Consider the following 18,696-nt stretch of genomic DNA (forward strand, 5'->3'; position numbering starts at 1 on the left):
TTATGCATTTTACTTAGCTTTCTGGTCTCATAGTGGTTGAGCTTAAATACACTATTACACATTTTAAGATAGTTTATGATCATAACTGCCCCAAAATGCAAAACTAAATATAAAATGGTAAAATCAAAAATTTCCACCTTGAAGAAAAGTTATTAAAGGGTATGCTATTTCATGTGTAAGAAAATGATCTCATTCTCTTGTAAGTACTCCTCAGTGTATGAAAAAGTCTGATGGAATCTCTCTCTGTACATCAGCTGTACAATTTATTGTATTGTCTATATAAAAAAAGTACATTAAATATATGAACATTATGGAGTTCTTCATTAGGTGGGAGGGACATAGGGTGGGATTTTGTAGCTCAGCTTTTTAATTAGTTACATATCATGGGGGGGAGGGGAGGGGCAACAAAAGAAAGAAATGCCTGAAGCTGTTAAGAGTCCTTCAATGGACCAAACTGGGACTTTTGGTCCCAGCTGATGGTCCAATTTTTGGACAGCTGACGGTCCAATTTCACCTTTTCAGTCTTGATTTAAGCACAGGACATGGCCCATAATTTTTGTCCTCTGGAATTTTTATCCAATGTCTTTCAGCACACAGCTTGCTTCTGTTTGTACTGTCCTGCAAAACAGAGAGTGATTTTTGTTGAGATTATTGTCCTTTTATCTTCTGCAGGCTAAAACCAATCTTTGTAACTGCATGCTTCTTCCTCAGGCATCCAAATTCTTGTTTTGAGAGGAGGAAATTATTGTCAACATTGATGGAAGGTTCTGATTTCAGTCTTTGTCCTTCTCCATTTGTTCTGACTCAGATAGTTCTTTTCCCTCACTATTTTGCATCTTTTTTCTTAATTTTATGAAATTCATAATCTAGAGTGGAGGTGACAAAAAGGTTTTGATTCTAGAATCCTTTAAACTTCTTTTGTTGTAGATTTCTATACTGCCCTTTCCACAAAGTTTTCTCTTCTGCCTGTCACTCACTGACTCCACTCCAATGAACATTCCTTTTCTCTTTTGGCAGAGCTCATTTACAAATCCTAAATGTTCCTCTCTGTCAGTTTACCTCTTTGTCTCTTTTATTACCATTGTTCTTCATTCCCAGAGCTCTTTTCTGTCACATCCTTTGCTTCTAGCCTGTTACTACCTTTCCTTAAGCTATTTCTGCATTTCATTCATATTTAATGTTTCCACAGTTCTAACATCAGTATAGTCACTTCCTTAACCTCCCAGCATAAGTAATTTCTTCTGCCTGAAATACTCTCTTTTTGAAACCACCTATTGCTTTGCTACCATATGCCTACCCTTTTCTTGGGTATGTTAAGCAGCCAATGTACATTTGCTTCCTTATCCTTTACATGCCATGTGAATTTATAAAAATCTCCATGGTTTTAGCATTCAGTACAAAAACTGAATAGGTACATAGAAGCATGATGTACCACACAGAATGGTATTGTAACAAACCCTCAGTATGGGGGGTAATCACATGTTCCTTAGGATGCTGGTTTGGATAATTTTTCCTGGTCTGTTACCAATAAAACAATAAACAGCAATGTCGTAGATAGGAAAGAATAATTACTAGCACCAAACTTCATTTAATTTTCCCTGATATAGCCTGATGGAAACAAAAATGCTTAAATGCTAAAACATTTTCACCAATTCAGTAAGCATCTCTTCAGAAGAATAGATACAGTCATCAAGGGACTGACCAACTGCAAACATCAAGGGCAGAATTGTATTTTCATCCTCTCTTTTATTTGGTGCTTTGTTTATCTCAGAGTGGTTGTTGGGCTTTTTCCTCACAGATTTATTTTTCCTGGAAAAAAAACTCATTGAATAGTCTGTTGTCAGCCCTTGAGTGCATGTATGAAATTTGAACATGCTTTAGTACAACAAATTCAAAATACATGTAAATTTAATTTTCATAGAAGTATATGAGTATACTAATAGCTTTTAGTTTTCTGATGGAATGTGGGTTCTCTGAGCTGTTATTATATAACTTGGGAGAAAATTCATAAAATTACTTATGTGTGTTGTATTCCTTAAGAGAGCCTGATTTCAAAAAGTATTTTTCCTTCAAGCAGAGCACAATTAAGCAGCAGTTATGTCACATTTTCCAGAACCACTGGAAAAGTTCAAGAAACTTGAAGCAATGAAAGACTAATATAATTGTTAGCGTTATCTATAATTAAACAGACTAACAGACCACACTTTTATATTGGTTTGCTTTGGGGTTTTTTTGGTTTTTTGGGGTTTTTTTGCCAAAGCATTTATTACTTATTTAGAAAATTACAGCTAATAGTAATACAACAAGATAGTGCTAAGATATTTTTATGACCCTAGAGGTTTGAGGTTTTTTGCTCTGTGTGTAAATTTTTTAAAGACTCTCACAGTTTATTTTTTGTTTTTCTTAAAATGTGTCACTGGAAATGTTTTCTTTCCTTCTTTAAATCACTTACATATGCTCCATAAACAGGTGCAACAGACAAGCCTGTAGTTTTCCCAAACTGTTGTTCAATCAAATGCATTACTTGAGCAGAGGTGGGCTATTGCATTTCTCTCTGTTAAATTATTAAAATCTTATTTTTATGAACTGGTGAAAATTTGAAGATTTGGTTTTCACCTTTAAAAAGAGACAAAGCTTGTGACACCTAGCTTAGGATTCTTCTTTCGTGTTTTGCTCCTCTCTCCACACCAGGGAAGACACTCTTTACTTCTGCAGTGCGATCAAGAAAGATTCTAGATATTTCACATCAGAAATAGCAAGAAGTTCACATTTTGTTAGGGCTGCTTAATGGGTAAAAACATTTGCACAGATCTAGCCTTCACTAGTCACTTTCTTAAACTGTTCTGAGTCAACCCGTGAACTTTTCTTACACATCAAAGCTTATTTCCAACTGGGCATTAAAATCAGCTTAAGCCATAACTGATCTTGCCTGATGTGGGGCACCATCTGCACGATTTCTAGTGCCTTATTGAATTTCTTTTACATTTTTTTATCAGTAATTTATGAATGTACGTGATATGAAATACAGGCATTTGAATTTCTTCCCACCACTCCCCCCGCCCCAAACTTACAGGCTACACATGATGAAGTGTGACTATGTACCTAATTGCCTATTATTGCTATGTCTGTTGCAAGTAATTTTTTTTATCATGTGGTCCATAGCATTTTATAAATCTTTTTAATATATTCTACTAGCTCTGAATGTTTTCTCTGTTTTGCTGTACTATTTTTTTCCTTCATGACTTAGTCACTTGAGCTCAGCTGCTTTTCTCTTTTGGACATTACTTTGACTCAGTGTCTGTGCTGCAGCTGCAGACATATTCAGAACACCTTCTCTCCGTTTACACAGCCCTTACTGCTAAACCTTTAGTGCAAAGGGAACATGAGGGAATTGTGCCATCAGGTATCACTGTGCCTGAGATCAGCACGTGGCAGACACAGGAGGCAGAGCCCTACTGTGTCTGCTTCAGTGACTAGAAGGGCCTTCCTTCTCTTTTGAAGGAAGCTGACTTGCTGTAATCTGTGTTCACAGTCCTGCTTGAGATGCTAAAGGCTGTGTTGTACAGCGCTGTTGTTTAATGGTTTAATCAATGAGTCAGAAACCAAAACAAACCTGTAGTCCCATCCAGAAGTTGCTGTGAGGATGAAAACAGTTTACAAAGGAGTAAATGCTAAATGTATTTCTAATTTAGAGTGACTCACCGTTTTCACAGATGGATAATCACCTTAATGACAAAACAATATCATGATACAAGGCCACAGGCCACTATATCCAACCTAATCAAAATGTTTTCATCTCAGCCCAGAACTTTATTTGCATATGTTTATCCTTATTCATTCGCTGATGCTTTTTATAATCCATTTAATGACAATCAATAAACACTTTAAAAAAATTAATGGTAATCTCAGAGCAGGTCAGCTGGCTTTTGACTGATCCTGAAATTACTGAAAAGTGGCAGCGTATCTTATGTTTCTAGATCCAGCAGGAGGCGTAAGCAAACATTTAATTTCCATCATGACTTGGCCCAGATTTTTCAGGAATTCTGTTGACAAAAAGTGTCAAATACATGATCTTTAAAGAATTTCCTTTAAGTTTATTTATGAATCTAATGTCATATGACAGTACCTTTTATGGTACACTGCTTTAGTGGCATAAGTTTATCTATGACTAAGAAATATATTAATTTGACTGTGCTGTCGCTATCTTTATTATTTTTATCTTTTGGTTGGATTTTCTTTCAACTGACTCATTTATAATGACCAGCATAAAGTAATTGGAAATAATTATGTGTATCTACAGGTATCATTTTTGTCTCCAAGGGCTAATGATTATGTGGTTCTGTAGCCTGTCTGTATCTTCCTCACCTTGAGAACTATGCTGTTATTGTTCGTTTTTGTAATGCAGTGATGTTTTGTGGTGACTGTAAGTTTCAGAGCTCTTGTGGTGTGAATTCACCAAAATCAAAGACAGCCCAAGTACCAGAAAGCTTGAACACATGCTGACACCACATCCGAGAGAGAGAGCCAATGAACACAGGAGAGAGAACCTAATGAAAATACCACCTTATTTTTATTATTCAAATAGAATGTGACCAGTTTCCACCTTGCTCATTATCTTCTGGTAATTTTCCATGAACATTACAATCAGTTTCTGAACAGCATTTGATTTACTGTAAAGCAATGACTGCATGGGCTGTGTCTCTGAGGTTGTTTTATATAGGGATTTCAGTGGAAGCAAAGATACAAATTATTAAATTAGAATGATCAATCAGATGATGAAATGTGTAAATAAGATAAAAGCTAAAAGACAAAAGTGAATTTTTAGTGGACACCAGAAATAAGGAAATGTGACTTGAATGGTATTATGAAACAGGTCTTAGTAATGGGGTTTTGACTGACTAAAGTTACTCAGCAAATAACTGCAGGGGGGCTGCAGATGGAGAACTGAGAATTTAGAACAGACAGATAAAAAACATCATATGTAAAATAAGACAAGAGGGCAAAATAAGGAAGGAGAAAAGGAGAGAAAAATAAAAATTTCTTTCATTTGGAGGAATACATATCCAAAGTGTGTAGAGTAAAAGAAAGTACTACTCCTATGGAATGTGAACATGGTAACAATGCAAAAGAAAGAAGTGACTGCCTGCTTTGGTCTCCACCAGGTTCAGAAGAGAAAAACATGGGATTTTTTGGATTATAGGATAATTTATGTGGAAAGGGATGTTGGGAGTCCCTGCTCCAACCTCCAGATCAAAGCAGGGTGAGATATGATTTCAGAGGGGTTTTCTTAATAATTCACATAAAAACTATTTATGAAATAGTTTCTAATAATCTGACATCAGAAGATAAAACCTAGTATTTCTGCTATCACAGTCTAGAGAATCTATACCAACATGTATGTGGTGTTCCTCTGTGTGCTAGCAAACATTACTCATTATTTTATCATTACATTTTATTGTGTAAATGACACGGGATTGCACAAGCAACTTCTTTAAGTGAGACTGCATGGTTGCGTATCAAAGTATTCCATGTTCCTGAGCTCCAAAAGCAGGCAAGGCATCACAGTCTGACTCTCTCTCCTGTTCATCAGCTGTAAAGGAATTAGGAAATGAAATATCATATTATACAGCCTTTGGCACGTCATATCCTGTTCACTGCCTTCCTGCTGTATCTACTTGATGTTGAAAAGGTGTTCGATTGAATACCAAGAAAGAGATGGAGGGAGAGAGCTGGGAATATGAGAAGTTGAAGGAGAAAAATGAAGCATGATGGTCAAAGCAAGTCAGAGTCAGCTGGCTAAGTTCAAGGGGACAAGAAGATATGGGTCAGTGGGATAGGAATTGGCCTCAGACAGTTGCAAACCAGCTGTTGCCAAGGTTTTCTGTGTATGTCATAGAATGTGGAAAAGAAATACTTTAAACAGGATTTTTAAGAACAAAATGGTATCTTCATGGCACATTAAGCCACCTACTGAGACCTAAAGCTTTTTTTGCAATAAATAACTACATTTAAGGAGTAATCTCATAACTTTAAAATGCTGTAACACCAACAATCTTTGGTTATATCCCCTTTATTAGAGCAATCATCAAGCAGAATTACAAAAAGGTTTGGTTTTTTGGTCTTAGCTCTGACTTACACTACCCTATAAACTTCTTTACGCTTCTATGTATCTTAGCTTCCCCAGGTTTAAAACAGAATAATAGTTCTTTAATGACTGATAAATACTTGTAAAGTTCATTACTGTTTGTCAGATGGTTTTGATGACAGTCAATGTAATTAGCAGAATCAAAAATCATGTGAAAATTTAAAATTGCAAAGCCTTTGGTTAAAGAGGACACTTGGCAGAATGGAGATTATCTGTCCTACATGGCACTCATATCCTATTCCTAACAGACATATTTAAGTACAAAAATGATAGAATTTAAACAGTATCTAAATGATTGATTAAAACTTCTGAAAAGAAAATTAGTTTTTCTTCTAACTAATGACTGAAAATCTCTTAAAGCCAAGAACAATTCACTTCAAATGTCATGGTATAAAAATTCAAACAATAAATTCAGCTATAAATGAAATTTTCAGTTGAAAGTCAACATGCTTTTCTGTCGCTGATGAAGACAAACTGCTTTTGTTGCAAATAGCAGTCAATAACAGTAAACTTTTTTGCTTTATTTGCTCTGTGGCAGAGAAACTAGTTTTCTTTTGTGTGTTTTTCTTCTGAAGTTTGCGCTTTGGTTTTGGTTTTGTTATTTTTTTAATAGACATATAGGAGTCTATATTTTATGGTCTGCATATAATAAAGCCGTACACCAAATTACCACCACTGACTATCTAAAATACATTGTGTTCATGTGATAGTTCAATTTGGTGTGGGAGACAGCTGAAATAAAATAGCAGCATAAAATCCTAAGAATTTTAAAAGATTATTTTTTCTTGATGCTCGAAGATGGCTATAGACTATTTTTCTGCCATTGAGACATATTTGAGATGTGAGAAACATTAACAATGAGGAGGGCTTTAGGTCAGGATCACTGTGCATCATAGATGGCATTATCTGCTGATTTAGCTGAGCTGAAAACTGCTGAAAAATAATCCTTTTTGTGCCCTTGTCAGTGGCTTTGGCCTAGAGTAATATAAAATCAGCTTTACCTGAGTCAGATAATCATTACAAAATTAATTTTTTTCTTGACTCACAGAAATAATTGGGAGAAAAATATATTTTATAGATATTACTGATGAATATTATTTTAATTTAAAGCTTACTGAGATGTATAAAATACTAAGTGCTGCTGGTAATTGAGCAACTCTATGCAACTGTAAATTAGCTGCTTGAATTGAAAACAGATGATTACTAAAAGCACTTTTTTCCCCCTAGAAAACTTGCAGTTCTCTTTTTCCTTAGCATTCACAAGGGGCATCCAGTTAATCATACTGAGGTCTCTCCCTTAGTGCTGCAGTAGCTGATTACCCAGCAGGAGGTGCAGTTCCAGCAGGGTAAGTCAGAATGGTGTTGGTTGTTCCCTAGGGAGGGACATCCTGTAAAAACACCAAGGTTGAGAACTGTCATATTCACAGCAGTAGGTGCATTTTCCTCAGAAATTAATGGAGCAAGCTGGGCAAAAATGTTTTTAAACTACATCTTCCCTAGAGTAAGATGCAAATTCAAAGCTCTTTTGAAGCATTGGAATGAAAGTTGAAGATAAGACTTTTTAGTTTTTGACATTGATGATATAGGCAACACTAGCACTACGAATATTAAATTGAAATGGAGGATAAGTGGGGCAAATGTTAGTCAAGCAGCTCCCAAATGCAGCCCTAGCTATTTCAGAGGTAGTTTAACTAAGGTGCTTGTAATTGTGGTTATTATTATTGCAGAATACCTGTCACACATTTCCTTCCTTCATTTTTTTATTAATTGATTGACAATTTTTTTCCAGAAACAAGAGGATTAGATGTAATCTTTCCCACTAAACTCCCATCCAACAAACGAGGGTTAGAAGAAGGAGTGAAGCTTTGAGATGCAGCCTTTTTTTCCAGCTGCAGTCTGTGCTGTTCAGCGGCAAGCAGCAGCTCTAGTCTGCTTTCTCAGCTGAAGGCAATGCAGCACACAGTGATTAGGATCTGTTTAGAGAAAGATTGTTCAGAAACATTGAGGGCCTTGTTAGCGCTGTCCACTTGAACAAAGACATAAGAAGGGTGTATTTATAATACACAGTTTCTTCAAATTTCTTACTAATAGAACATGATAAATCCTCAAGGATTGTCTCTAATAGATTCTGTGAGGACTGTACAACCTGGTCACAAATTCTGTCTCCTACATGTTTTCAGCCCCTATGGTCTTGTCATCTTGTCTTTGCTTTAGCTCAGCAGTGCTTTTTGTGCTTCTTTTTTGTAATTCCTGTGTAAGCTCTTACATTGTGTCTATTAGCACTGGGTTATAAGAATATGAATGGCCAGACCTGAAATCCACCTAGCATGGCATACCAGAGACCTAGGTGAGATTTGAAAAAAAAAAGGGGGAGGGGGAAATTAGAATAAGAAAGAAAAGGGAAAATAAATTTTCTCCATTAATTTATTTTTAGTCTGTGCTAATATCTAGCTCAAGGACTTCCTGATTCAGAAGTGATATCTCTGTGTGAGAATATTCCATTAAGCTTACACAGTCCATCTTTTTTTCTAGTTTAACCAACAGGCCCTGCTAACCCTAACTGGCAATCCACTCCCTAAAATAGAATTAAAGATACCACTGAAAATGTGCAGAGACACAAAGCTTGCAAGACTTTATTTCATTTTCATTTATGCAGATTTTTATTGTGTCTGTCCCACAATTACTGTCAAGTAAATACCATTTCAAAGTGAAATTTCTGACTTTTAAAATCATTTCAGTATATTCTATAAATCGTCAACTTTCATAGAATACTACCCCCAATTTGACTTTGTCTCCATATCTGTAGAAATATTTCCATGTCTTTTTATTTAATGCATACGTGTTTGATAAACCGTAAATGAAACCTTCAATATGAAATACATATTTTAAAATCGATTTTATTTACTATTTCCTCTTGGTATACCTGAAATATTTTCAATATCTATAAGTAAAACATAGGCTAATACTTCTAGAAAAGGGGACAGCATATGAGATGACAAAATCAAATGGCAACATCAATTAAGAGTTCTGTGTCACAAACCAGTATATAAATACTGGTGTAATATCTCCAAAAGTCTTGTGACAAGGCCTTCATTGTTCTTTAATAGGACCCAGTTGTTCATGAACATATGGGAAGCTAGCTTATTAATAAGATTTTTCTTCCCTAGTCATCTTAATTCTGCCACATTGTAAATTATGCAGCCCGGGTGAGTTAGAGTAACTCACTATTTCCAGACATCCTGAGATATTTTTTTCTGTAAAGAACTGAACACAGGAGGTCTCTAGCTTTTCTCTGGACATTTTTTTAGGTAAATTCATTGCATACTTCCAACAATGTGCTGAAGGACAAATATCATTTCAAACCCAGTGTGAATTAACTGGAGATTGACATGCTGAAACAAAAGGAGTCTTAGTAGACAGGAGATCTCAGGTATCTATTTAGTCCACTCACACAGGAAGACAGGTCCAAGTCAAAACTCAAGAATGAAAATTACCCAGGCTCTGACCTGATGTATTTTGCAATGCAGACTTGAGCAAAATTTTATAGTCTGAGATAATCTCTTTAACGCCTTTCAATTAATTCTAATTTCAGTTGTAAAATACATGTTTTTTAGAGTCTGGACACCTGATAAATATGCACATTTACTCTGATTCATAAGGTAAAGGAGCATACCCTCCATGACAGCAATGCACTTTAATATGTTGCAGTGTTTAAATTTAGATATTTGAGGCTCCCACTAGACAACAAGTTATTAAAACATCTGCCTTTCCATAAGCCATTCTGTTCTCTGCCATTCCACATGTCCTTTTCTACTTCACCAGGCAAAATTGCCCAATCTAAATTTCAGCTCAAGTGTTTGATGGCTTTCACGCTGAGCTCAAACTGTTAGTGCTTCCCTGAGAGAATAGAATTGAAACGGGATTTAATCTAAAATAACAAAATAGAATAAAGGTTTTACATATAAATAAGTAATGCCCTGTATATTTTTATGCACACATTTCTATTCTGGATTTTGCATGCAGTGAAGTTAAATGTTAAAATGCATACATAACCCAAAGCTGACAGAAAAAACATCAGTGCTTGTTGCCAGTGTGCTCAATTAATGCCTATTCTAAAATATATTTTCATTCAAATCCATAATAACTGTTACAAAGAAAGATATTGAAAAACTAGTATTTTTATTGCTGTCTTTATCCCAGACTGTTGGGTGTTTATTTTTTTTCTAAGCAGTGGTAATTTCAACTAGCATTTCAAAACCATTCCAAACATGATGTCTAATATTTTCAGTAAAAATAGTTGGAGTTTTATATGCTCACTGTTCAGGTTAGATTCATATTTGGAGCTAGATTTATTTTCGCAAACTGTGAAAAATTGACTTTATAACCATAAAACAGAATTATGAACTACTTGTTACCAATAGATATTTCAATATTTAATGATGGGGTACTAAAAACATTCAGGTCTTCTGCAGTAAAAATTACAGGATTAATTCCCACTAGTGACTAAAATCATGTGCTTGATAAGTGAAGCAGAACAGGGTCAAGTTATTGTCACTTACATTGCCATTTTTTTCCACATCTAGATAAATGGCAATTAATCACAGTTGCTCAGATAAAAAAGGTTTTTGTTTTGGTATTGCCTGGTAGCAGTGAAGGCTTATATCATACTGGGGAGCAGCACAACCAGCAGGTTAAGGGGAGTGATTATTCCTCTGTATTGTGTCCAGTTCTGTTCCCCAGCTGCAAGAGAGAACAACAAACAGACTGTGATGTACAAAGGGAGGCTGAGGAAAGTGAGTTTCTGCAGCTTGCAGAAGAGAAGGCTAAGAGAAACATCTAATCCCTGCTTTAAGCTCTATCATGGTGGAGGATATGGAGCTGCATCTCAGAGATGCAGAGTATAAGGACCAGATTTAGTGGTCAGCAGCAAAGAAAGTTTCAACTGATGTATTTTTTTCCACCATGCAGGAGGGGCTAAGCTGTGGAGGAGGGTCCTCAGATACTCAAAACTGGATTGGACAAAGCCCTGAGAAACATGTTTTAACTTTGGCGTAGGGGATCAGCCTAGATGACTTCCAAAGATCCCGTCCAATCTAAATTATTCTGAGACTCCTGCTTACTTTTGCTCAAGCCTAGAGGCCCTGGAGGAGAGATGATTCTCCTAGCCTTAGGAGTAAGCATGGGAGCCAGAAAAGCAGATTCACAACTGGGAATATCTTGTTCCATCCACTAGGGTACGACATGAAGGTGGAAAGCTGATAGGCAAAGGACCCCTTATGAGACATGAAGGACAATTATAAAAGTACTCATTCATTCTACCATGTTGCCTACATTTAGCAATACACTATGCATGCTGTAGGTGGTATAAACACACTGCATTTTCTGTTCTGGCAAGTGTCACAAGTAATTTTTTGTTACCTACTTAGGGGCTTTTTGCAATTTGGCCCATGCATTCCACTTGTGCAAAACTCCAAACTTAAGTGAAACATCATTTCCTTTGCAGTCAGTAATTTAACATTGCAGTGAAATGGTAAGATGAGCACTTCAGAGAATGGTTTGATTTTCCTAATATGAAAAGCCTACATAGGTCACATGTAGTAAATTACTTGCTACCTTTGGCAACCATGCTCAGCTGATGAAGCTGAAGTATTATTACCTTTCTTGATGACATGAAGTCATTAAAACATTCTGTGGTTTGAGATATAATTCTAACACTCACAGGAAATAAGAGTTTTAAAAAGTGTGGTGCTGTCAGCTTGTAAATTATCAGTCACATGGCATGTGCCTACAAACTGCATCAGCACTGTTTAACTCTGTGAAGCATGAACAGATCAAAGACCCCATAAAATGTGCTCTGTAAAAGGAAACAAAACCATAACTGTACTAAAGAATCAGGTGGCATAATTGTATTTCTGGTAGAAAAGAGAATAACAGATATTGTTCTTGAAGGAGGATTATTATTACCTCTTCATTTTATTTTCTAGTTTTGAGTTTATGTTTGGCATCTCAAGCACACAATCATTAAAATTATCATTAGTTTCCTCAATCTATTAGTTTCCTTAATCTATGCCCTTTCTGAGCCTTCATTACAATATTAATTTTACGCTTTTTATTTTTTCAGCTAACTTTTATTTTTCTGCTATTTGTGTATTAATGAAGTGTAAAGTGTAAAAAAAATGCAGTGTTTTAATTAACTTTTTAAGGATATCTTAAGGCTATTAATATATATTTTTAGTGCATATATTGAAATAACATAAGCAGGGGAGTAGAAACCTCTTAATAATCATATCTATGACCCTCAATATAGGCATTTTTGATTTTTCCTTTTCTGTGTAACCTAGCATATTGCCTATTTCCCCAAATTTATTAATATCCCGTGGATACAGTGCTTGTTTGAAGGTGAATGAAAGTCCACAAACTCCCAATTATTTTCAATTTTGCACTCGTTTGATTAGAGTGCCATTGTCTGTAATTTTTACACTTGTTTTGAGTCTTCAAAGTGCATGATTCATGCCTTGAAAATGGGTTGTTTTGTGTTTCCCAGCACTGCTTTTTTTTATCCCTGCCAGTTATAACCTGATAACCTGATTTCATACTGTGCTTTAGCACAACAATACAGTCATCAAACTAAAGCAACACAGTAAGTGGGCACATTAGCCATCATTTTACTTGATCACTTGGGAGAGATTAAATTTATTCATTTTCAGAGCAGATAATGAAATATTTAAACCATTTTAGAGTAAACGGTGGCAGCATTTTGAAGCTCTGGCATGCTCTTTGCCAAAGCAGTGTACTGTAGACTGCACATGTAAGTCTCTTGTGCAGATGTTTGGGAAATTTCTGCAGGTTTGTTTTTTTTCTTGGGCTCATTTGCATTTAGTTTATCTAAAGTGAAATCCATTCAATTTTATTGAACTGTAATTCTGGTAATTTACAATATTTACATGCTGTGGTTAGATTGAAATCAGTCCTTAATTCAAATTCAATCTAAATTTACAGCATAGTAATTAGGGCTTTGTAACTGACACTAGGGGCCTATTGATTTAATGAAAAACTTAACCTTACAGTAAGTGTTTAATTAGTTGCTGCAGTAGATTCTGCGCTGTCCTAAATTGTGGACTTTAGAGAATTAGGTACTAATTTAAATTACATTACTATATAAAGATCAGAACTATATTTTAAAAGAGCATGTAGCCCTACAGATGAATTAATTTCTCAGTCTTTGAAAAAGTTAACAGAAAAAGGAAGTAATCAAAGCAATTGCCCACACATCTGAATGCAGGGAAAACAATGATAGGTATATGGGAAATTACTACCTACCTTTGTAAAATACTGATTTTAAAATGTGAAAAAAAAAAGTTGTATTTTCTTTAGGGGAATTTTCTGCAGGAGGTAAAATTTGTAATTTTATATATATATGAAAGGTATGCTATGAAGGTGAAATAAAGGGAAAAAATCTAACTAGAAAATCCAATATGCTTATATTCGCTATGGAACAGATACAGAGGTGACAGAAAATTAGTGTTAACATCTATTTTATACACAGAAAATGACATTTTTATTTACAAAGTCCTCAAACACTGTAAGCCATAATTGTATTTATTCACTTCATGAAATATCTCAATCTATATAAATCCCATAAATTTTCAGATTAAGAAATAATGAATTTCTAGTAACAGCAGATCTTAGTTTCTTCCCATTTCTCCCACTTTTTATTATCATGGCTTCCTACACCATGGACACCAACTCACAAGTTGGAAGTGGCTGCTGTTCTCCAGATCTGCCAGTAACAGTTTGGCTTGATATATAGCTATTGTTACAAATTGCAATTCATCAGCAACATGTCAGTACACACTTATCCAAAGCCATTGCTAGTGAGTTTGCGTCTCTTTTTCTGGCTGGTCGATCAGCCTGGAGCAGCAGTGACATTGCGGCTTGTTGCCGTGGTGCCCCATGTGTACCATCCTGGCCATGGTAATCATTGTGTATTTTGTAATAGGTACTCCTAGTACATAAATTTTTTGTGAACCATAAATTTTATGCCCCTAGAGGATCTAGAAGGTCATCATGGATTTCAGTAATTATGTTTCTACTTCATATTTGCCTAATTAACCTAAATTCATCACCCGTTTGCAACTTGCCCTTGGTCTTGTGGGGACAGCAGAAGAGATCATTTGGCCAAGCACTACTATACTGTGTTTTGTATATTTTGGTCAGAGTGACCAAACTAAGGTTAAACAAGGGGCCATAATTTTGGCCTTCTTTGGCTTTTTGAAGCCCCTTCTTATGGGACTGGACAATTTCTGCCCTTGAGAAACTGATTCAGTAATCCTGCTTGTTCATTCACTTCTCTTCGGGTCAGTTCCTGTAACAAGAGGGCAGATATGTCTGCTCTGTCCAAGAGGGGAGAGGGGAGGTGTAGGTAAAGAGAGAGAGCATAAGATGAAAGAAATTGGAGATCAGGAGCTAGCCTGCACTCCTTCCATTCCCTTCCTATTTTCTGTGCATGCAGTGAAAGAGCATTAGAATCTAGCTCAGTTAGTGGTGATGCTATAGAAGCTATTGCATCAGGTAGGGGGGAAAAAAACAAAACAAAACAAAAACCTGTGATAGTTTGCAAAATTCTGTTTTCTGGGACAAAGAATGAAAAGAAAGGAGGAAGAAAATTACACTTTATTCTACAACTTGGTAACAATGATTAAATAATCAATGATTTTTTCCTAAGTAATGGTCTGAAGTATACTTTATGGTTATAAAGTGAAGCAAGGCAAATATAGGAATAACTTAATGCTCACAGCTCAGTCATGAAGTATTCTACAGGTATGATACTAAGGCACAGAGACAATGGTTGGTTTTTTTCCCAGTTTCACAGGCAGTCTGTATCATTCTGAAGCATATGGATTCTCTGACTGAGTTCATAGAATATAACACAATAGATGAGTGAGACTGGTGATCAGAGATGTAAAATCTCTAATTTTGTTCTCTTACAGAATAAGACCTTTCAACAGTTCTGTTTGGATAACATCTCTTCGGAGCTGTCATTGTGCTGAGCAAGGCCTGGTATGAAATTCAGTTTTACTATATTTCAGAAAAACATAGTTCTAGAATTCAACTAAACTCTCTGTGTTTTATTAAAATGTCAATGATTTTGCTTAATTTCAAACGTACTGGGGATTTTTCCAAAAGTAAAAGAATTTACTTTTTGGTATCTGATCTAAATGGATTTAACCTGTCTCTTATCCTGGTCATGGATTTTCTGGTTGTTGCATGTTCCTAAGTCTGGATACAGTAATATTCCCATGTGAGATTTTTGCACAGAAACCATGGAACCAAGAAATCTGCTGATATACTGTTGGGGTATTATGTCTGTTCTAGTAAGGAGAAAGAGGGGAAGAAAATTCATTTTATCATTGCCTTTTTTTGTCTGCCGATAAAGAAATGCACAAACAAAATATGAATACGAGAGACCAGATATTGATCTACCTCAGTATTTATTATAAAAATTGGTAATTCTTGCTCTCACGTTATTCTTTTTATCAGGAAGTAGCTATTGAAATACATGAAAACAATTGTCTTTCCTGTAGTCATAGAGCAAAGCAAGAATAGAAAGTAAATGTTTTGGTCCTGGTCTAGGTCCTTGTAGGCTAAGCTACACTGCTTCTCTTGATCTGTATCATTTTATGAATAAGTCAGCACAGTGTCACACCAGACACTCTCTATATTCAGAAATGATAAATGGCTTCTGCCTGAATTAGCATTACAAAAAAGTGACACACATCACCATCAAAACCAGTTCTCAGAGCTAGAAGTCAATGTGCAGTTTAGGGGGCAGGTCAAAATCTCAACTGTAACAAGCAGATTTGTTTCCAATCTTGCTGTTTCAAGGAAAAGGTCATTTTTTTTTTTTTTTCAAAGAAAGGAAAAGAAATACAGCACCTGAAGAATTTTAACCTGTCTCTAAAGTAGAATATATGTGATAGAAATAAAGGCAGGGAAGGGAAAGGAGGTATTGTGTTTGTAGCCAGATACACAAGAATGCAAAATTAAATAGAGGGGAAGCAGCACAGGAAAGGCACAAATAATGTAGTGAAACTTGAAGAATTATGTAGACGGAGAGTAACATCAGAATATTCACAAGTTTCCTTTTTATACATACCGTACCTCAGCCATGTTTTCCCAGTAGTAGTCATGTGTGATATATTTTTTCTAGAAAAGGCAGGCTTAGGCAGGGGATGTTTAAAGAGTCTGAGAACAACCCTCCACCAGCACTGCCTTTGCCAATGCTTACTCATTTTGATGAGTCAGCACAGTTCATCAGCAAAAGCAGCTTGATTAGTCAGTATGATAAGCATGATGCCAGCATAGAAACTTGCCAGATTTGTTACCCTGTCATTGTTTTACCCTTTAGTATGTTAGAACATAAGGAAAGCATTGTGTAATATTGGGATAACACTAGCAGTTTGCCACAGTAGACTCAGCACATTCAACCTTTGTTTGGCCTCCCTGAGCTGCCTGATTAGGAGCCACATTGCTAATGTCTCCATAGGCTGATATGATGAATATTCCCAAGAATAATAACTGAGCTGAATGATTTCTGAGTCCTAGTGACCTTTAACTTCTAGCAAATGCCTTTTTAGGAGACACTTGGAATTGAAGATCACTTTTGATGAGAAAATAAAAATTGCTCAGAATGTAATGCACAATTCAGGGAATTAAAAAAAAAATAAATAAAAAAAGCCAGCAAGGAAAAGGAAGGCACTCCAACCTACCCTGGTTTTGCCTCTATGGTCTGATCATCAGGCTGGTCACCCACATTTTGGAAAACCAATTCAATTTCCTTGAATCCTTTCTTCTAGCTCAGAAGAAATCTAAATAGATACCTACACATTCCAAAGGACTACTCTGACTCCAGAGTTTGCTGGTGTCAGTTTCACTTGTCCCTTGTCCTTCACCTGTTGCTTTTGTTCCTGCTGCCAAGTGAATATAGACTGACTGCAGATGAGTGCCCTAGCTACTGCCTTGACTTTGTGTCCCTGAATGTATCCAGGTTTTCTACATAAAATGGAATTTAAGTTAATCATTTAATTAAGTAAGCAAAGCAAAAGAACCTTATCTCAAAACAATTGTAAAGTTTCAAGCTATGTATGAGCAGCTACTGAAGGCATACTGAAGTCTAGCAAGTACGACAGTGTGATTTATGCCATTCCTACATTATTGGTGTACTCAGAGAATGCCTTTGGTATGATCCAGCTTATTTACAAACCCTAGATCCTATAGAAACAGAACACCATGGGAAAAATAAAGAAAATATGGCCCTTTTATCCACTGCTATGTTACAATTGTCAAAGCTATTAGATCATCAGGAACCTGAGATGCTAGTGTTGTCTACTTCAACTTGGGTTTCAGCTAAATTTTAATAAATTTCAATTCAAATTTATTTGAAACTTTTCATGGCATGGAAGAATGCAGATTTAAAGTTGGGGTTTTCTTCCTTTTCCCCCCACCAAAAAAATATTTTCTTTGTTTTACCACTTTGTAGTTTTCTAATGGGACATCTTTCAGTAACCTTCATTTTCTAGGTTTCAAAAATAAGCAGGGTGATTACACAAGGTTTGGGGAATTTTATTTGTTGTTATTTAAAATCTGACTCCTGTCTGTGAAGTGCCCTTGATATCATAATATTGTTGGTGTTCTCAAGAACAGTGCTCTGTTACTGAAGAAAGGATATTTTCCTTTATAGATGTAATAAGTATGTTGTCATGAAAGATCATTACAGAAACAAACATTATAATAAAAACTAACGTGCCCTTCTGCTGCTGCCAGTGTTTGCCACAAATGTACACATCAGTGTGATAGGAGAATGAAAGCAAATGCGATATAATAGGTTAAGAGCATGTAGATATATAATTCCTGGCTTGTGATAGTGTTCATCTACAATTAGACAATTCTTTTTCGTTTCTAATACAAGAATTTTCCATTTGTATTTGCACGTGACGAGTCAAAGACAAGGAGAGTGTAACAGTTTCTCTGTCTTAGAACATAATAGATGCTTTCTCAACCTTACAATAAGCTAAATAGTGTAAAGCTTTCCACAAGATCATGGGATTTTACTTCAATGGCACCTGAAATAAATGAGATCAAATGATAAGACTGCTCTACCCTCCATTTTTAAATTTGTGCCACTTCTGCCCAAGGCAGAATCAGCAAGCTTAAAAGTTCAATGCACGTAGAAGCAAAAAAGCTAGAAATATTGCAGAGCAGCTCACTGTACAGTTTATGCTAATAGTCATCTGCTTTTGAACATCTTTTGCATTTTCCATAAATTCCCACCAGATATATACATATATATGTATGTATATTTATATATACCCATACATTTCCAATGCCTTTGCTCTTATAGTGGCATAATGGCTAAAAAGACATTGTAGTGTTTAAAATTTAATGAAGAGGTTTGGTTCACACAGTGAAATTGTATGAACTTATTTTTACAATAAAGCATTGCTGAAATCATTCCTCCCAAGACAGTACTAAAATACATTCTAGGTATGCTT

At 35.7% G+C, this 18,696-nt stretch overlaps 1 long non-coding RNA gene across 1 annotated transcript in view; it reads left to right on the forward strand.

The window, feature by feature from the left end:
• The first annotated feature begins 15,132 nt into the window (after nt 1-15,132).
• Nucleotides 15,133-18,696, forward strand: part of LOC146438272 (uncharacterized) — a 120,027-nt gene continuing 116,463 nt past the window's right edge. Inside the window, exon 1 of the long non-coding RNA XR_014852052.1 lies at nt 15,133-15,205. This is a non-coding gene — a long non-coding RNA (uncharacterized LOC146438272). The remainder of the gene's footprint in view (nt 15,206-18,696) is intronic.

This window comes from Lichenostomus cassidix, chromosome 4, assembly GCF_008360975.1.
Source record: "Lichenostomus cassidix isolate B80296 chromosome 4, HeHo_3.0, whole genome shotgun sequence".
Lineage (NCBI taxonomy): Eukaryota > Metazoa > Chordata > Aves > Passeriformes > Meliphagidae > Lichenostomus > Lichenostomus cassidix.